The sequence below is a fragment of the Mandrillus leucophaeus genome, unplaced genomic scaffold (genome assembly GCF_000951045.1).
Source record: "Mandrillus leucophaeus isolate KB7577 unplaced genomic scaffold, Mleu.le_1.0 Scaffold21, whole genome shotgun sequence".
NCBI classification, from domain to species: Eukaryota; Metazoa; Chordata; class Mammalia; order Primates; family Cercopithecidae; genus Mandrillus; species Mandrillus leucophaeus.
The window spans coordinates 1128305-1133458 of NW_012102143.1; the positions used below are offsets into that span (position 1 = coordinate 1128305).

General features: G+C 48.5%; 1 protein-coding gene across 1 annotated transcript in view; it reads left to right on the forward strand.

The window, feature by feature from the left end:
- EFHD1 (EF-hand domain family, member D1) overlaps positions 1-5154 on the forward strand; it is a 54522-nt gene that overhangs the window by 33892 nt on the left and 15476 nt on the right. The window lies entirely within an intron of this gene.

A 5154-nucleotide genomic window follows, 5' to 3' on the forward strand; every position in this document is an offset into this window, starting at 1 on the left:
AGACGGAGTCTCGCTCTGTCGCCCAGGCTGGAGTGCAGTGGCCGGATCTCAGCTCACTGCAAGCTCCGCCTCCTGGGTCTACGCCATTCTCCTGCCTCAGCCTTCCGAGTAGCTGGGACTACAGGCGCCCGCCACCTCGCCCGGCTAGTTTTTTTGTATTTTTTAGTAGAGACAGGGTTTCTCCGTGTTAGCCAGGATGGTCTCGATCTCCTGACCTCGTGATCCGCCCGTCTCGGCCTCCCAAAGTGCTGGGATTACAGGCTTGCGCCACCGTGCCCGGCCAAAGCTTTTCATTTTTAAACGTATTTTAAAATTATTTTTAATTGTTATGGATACATAATAATTGTACATATTAGACATGTGATTTTTTTTTACTATTATTATTTTTTGAGACAGTCTCAAAAAATGTTGCCCAGGCTGGAGTGCAATGGTATGATCTCAGCCTACCGCAACCTCCACCTCCTGGGTTCAAGTGATTCGTGCCTTAGCTTCCCAAGGAGCTGGGATTTCAGTGTGCCACCAGGCCTGACTAATTTTTGTATTTTTAGTAGAGATGGGGTTTCACCCTGTTAACCATGCTGGTCTCAAACTCCTGGCCTCAAGTGATCCTCTGTCTCGGCCTTCCAAAGTGCTGAAATTACAGGCGTGAGCCACCAAGCCTGGCCTACGTGTGATATCTCGATATAAGCATACAATGTGCAATGACCAAGTCAGGGTAATCTGGGTATCCGTCACCTCAAGCGTTTATCATTTCTTTGTGTTTGAAACATTCTATTCCTTTTAATTATTTTGAAATATACAATAATGTGTCTTCTTTGCTTATCACCCAGGCTGGAGTGCAGTGGCTCTATCCTCAATTATGGCTCACTGCAGCCTTGACCAGACTGCTCACTGCAGTCTCCTCCATTGATCCTCCCACCTCAGCCTCCTGAGTAGCTGGGACTATAGGCACATACCACCACACATGTCTAATTTTTTAAATTCATTGTAGAGATGAGGTCTCACTGTGTTATCCAGGCTGGTCTCCAACTCAGCCTCAAGCGATCCTCCTGCCTCTGCCTCCCAAAGTGCTGGGATTACAGGCATGAGCCACCTTGCCCAGTTATTTTGAAAATAATACTTCCTTATATTTTCATTTTCATTGCTTATTTATTTATTTATTTGTTTGTTGTTTATTTACTTGAGACAGGGTTGCTCTGTTGCCTAGGCTAGAATGCAGTGTCATGATCATAGCTCACTGCGGCCTCAAACTCCCAGTATCAACCCATCCTCCCACCTCAGCCTCCTGAGTAGCTGGGACTACAGAAATGTACCACCATGCCCAGCTAATTTTAATAAATATTTTGTAGAGATAGAGTCTTGCTATGTTGCCCAGGCTGGTCTCCAACTCAGCCTCCCAAAGTGCCGGGATTACAGGCATGAGCCACCTTGTCTAGCTACTTTTTATTTTTACAGCATGTAAAAATAGTTTATTTTTTATTAAAAAATATTTTTGTTGTTGTTTATAGAAACAGGGACTCACTTTGTTGCCCAGGCTGGTCTCAAACTCCTGAGTTCAAGCAGTCCTCCTGTCTTGGCCTCCCAACGTGTTGGGATTACAGTGTGAGCCACTGTGCCCATCCCCAAAATAGATTTTTTTTTAATTTTTGAGACAAAGTCTCACTCTGTTGCCCAGGCTGGAGTGCAGTGGCATGATTTCAGCTCACTGCAACCTCTACCTCCTGGGTTCATGTGATTCTTGTGCCTCAGTCCCCACCAAGTAGCTGGGATTACAGGTGTGCACAACTATTCCTGGCTAATTTTTGTATTTTTAGTAGAGGGGGGTGTCTCCATGTTGCCCAGGCTAGTCTTGAACTCCTGAGCTCAAACAATCTGCCTGCCTTGGCCTCCCAAAGTGCTGGGATTACACGCATGAGCCACTGCGTCCAGCTATATTTTTTAATTTTTTGAGACAGAGTCTCACCCTGTTCCCCAGGCTGGAGTGCAGTGGTATAGTCTTACCTCACTGCAACCCTCACCTCCCAGGCTCAAGCGATCCCCGCACTTCAGCCTCCTGAGTCGCTGGACCACAGGCGTGTACCACGACACCTGGCTAATTTTTTCAAAAGTAATTTTATAAAGGGTCTTATTCTGTGCCGGTGGAGCCCCCTCACCAACAGTCCAAGAATGGACTTGGTCTTTGAACCTCTGAAATTGCAGGCAAGATTTTGAGGTTCTGGCATCTCCCCGGAAAGAGTGCATACAGCATTCACAGCTGATCCCCAAATGGCTAAGAACCTCTGTGAGAAAGCCATTTCTATTTTAGGGACAGTGTCTCAAGACTATCACATGTCTTCCATGGCAAGGATGCCACCCTACAGGGAAGGGAATTTCATGTGTTAGATGTGTTCTTGTGAGTTTTATCTGCCACCTGTATTATATTAACTTTTTTTTTTTTTTTTTGAGACAGTCTCACTCTGTTGCCTAGGCTGGAGTGCAGTGGTGTGAACTCGGCTCAGTGCAACCTCCACCTCCTGGGTTCCAGCGATTCCCCTGCCTCAGCCTCCTGAGTAGCTGGGACTATAGGCGCGTGCCATCATGCCTGGCTACTTTTTGTAATTTTAGTAGAGATAGAGTTTCCCCATGTTGCCCAGGCTGGTCTCGAACTCCTGGCCTCAAGCAGTCGGCCTCCCAAAATGCTGGGATTATAGGTGTGAGCCACTGCACCTGGCCTATTATAATAATTTTGATGATGATATCAGATTAAAGGCTCCGAGCATCTGCAGTTTCAGTCATGTCTCAGCTTCAGCCCTTAGGAGCTCGCAGTAGAGGACTCTCCCTGCTTCCTGGTGTTTAACCTTGGTTATTCCAGAAACGCTGGAGTACTGGCATCCTGGTTTTTTCACAGCTCACTGCAGCCTCTCACTTCTGGGCTCAAACAGTCCTCCCACATCAGCCTCCCAAAGTGTTGGGATTACAGGCGTGAGCCCCCATACCCAGCTAGCGCCCTGGTTTCTAATGTGAGACTCTGGGTCAAGCATTGGTCTCTCTAGGCTAGAAGTTCTTCCTGGAGCAGAACTGGCAGCCACAAGCCCCTCCCCCAGCCGCGGTGAGCTGGGCTTGTCCCTTCTACAAATCGGCTCCAAAATCTTCCACCTCTACTGAAGCTGAGATAGGATTCACAGGGCTGGGCATGACCCTCTGGATGATCTCATCCGGCTTTGCATGCCAGAGCCAAGGAGCTGAAGGGCCACAGAGATCTGGGTTTGCTGGGTGTGGGCTGTGGCCTCCGTGCCACTCGTCCTGTCCTGTCACCACCACACTTGTCTTCACAGCTGCCCCATTTGGCTCCTGCTGGGGCACTGGCTCTTTCCAACCCGAATACCCCTAGAGTATAGAAGGCAGATACTTTTGCCTTGGTGAAGATTTGGAGTAGGTTCTGGGAAGAGAGCTGTGGTGAGGCTGTGACCTCTGGAAACAGGAGCTGAGAGGGTGTTTCGTGGCTTGCAATTGCCAGATGAACTAAGATGCATTCCCCCATCTGCTCTGTTGTACTCAGGGGCCAACCGCAGGTGCTCTTCCCTGAATCCATGATGCTTGGTTAGCTTTTGTCTAGCTGCTGGTTTGGCCAGCAGATGGTAGACATCAGAGGCTTGGAAATCTCCAAAGGGTTCCTGTGATTTGTTTGCACCCCCATTCCAGAGCTTCAGGGACATTCACAGTCTACCCTTTGTCAGTTCCAAGCCCAGTCCCATCTCTAGTAGCCGCCCCAGGCATGCAGGCCCTGGGAGTGTAAGGACATGCTGCCACTCACACTTTCTCGTTCCATTATCTCACTGTGCTGGTTTCCACCTCTGCTTAAGGCCCTAGTGGACCAGGGCTGTGTTCACAGGCTGAAAAGAGCATGCGCCCCGTCTGCCATGCAAAGCTAGGTCCCCAGAGTGAGATCTTTTACTTCTGAGCCTCAGTTTTTGTGTCTTTAAAATAGCGGTGTGAATAACTCTCCCCGCTGTTGTGACCATTGTGAAAACTAAGTTCTCTTTCTGTGCCCTTTACAAACTAGGAAGACATTCCTTACTGGAAACCGTATTTGCTGCCACCTTGGTCTTGCACTTCCAGCTTCTGAAACGGTGAGAAAATACATTTCTGTTGTGTGAGCCACCCAGTCTGCACAATTTTGTTAGGGCAGCCCAAGCAGACGAATCCAGTGACCCCTGGAGCCTGGCCGTGCTGGGCTGCCCGCCCGCCTGACCATGGCTGACCAGACCATGGATGAACCCCTGGTCTCACCAGGCCAATTGAATTCTCTCTCTTGGGATTTTGAAATTGGGGCTGAAGTGCTCTGAGTTGGCTCTGCAGATGGCTGTTCTTGGAAGGGTAATGCAATGTGGGGTGCCCACTTTCTACCATGTGGACCAGCATGAGAGATGGAGGGGGAATCTTGCCTCCAGTCTGAAGGGCTTTGCCTCTCCCAGTTCCAGTCCTCCTCCAGGCCACTGCATCTCGTCCTTCGGTTTTTGAGACATCTATTTTATTTATTCATTCATTCATTCATTCATTCATTCATTCATTCATTCATTCATTTATTTACTTTGAGATGGAGTTTTGCTCTTGTTGCCCAGGCTGGAGTGCAGTGGTGCAATCTCAGCTCACTGCAACCTCCGCCTCCCAGGTTTGAGCAATTCTCCTGCCTCAGCCTCCCAAATAGCTGGAATTACAGGCATGCAGCACCACACCCAGCTAATTTTGTATTTTTCTTTTTAGTAGAGACAGGGTTTCACCATGTTGGCCAGGCTGGTCTCGAACTCCTGACCTCAGGCGATCCACCTGCCTTGGCCTCCCAAAGTGCTGGGATTACAGGCGTGAGCCACTGTGTCTGGTCAAGACATCTGTTTTAAATAATGAATACCTCCTTTTTGCTTAAGTGAACAAGTTTATTTCTGTCACTTGCAACCTAAGAGTTCTAATACCAAGGGAGTGTTTGCATCACCAGCCACAGCCATGAAGTTAAAAATTCCCTGCGTGTATCAGAAGCATCCATAGCTTGCGTGTGAAAGGGCTTTTTAGCTTTGTTAGTTCTCTTGCTGTCTCTTTGTTTTCTACCTCTCCTTCCCTCCCCCTCTTTCTTCACAGTCACAGCTAGGACAGTTTCCAATTCTTCTACCACATGCCCGG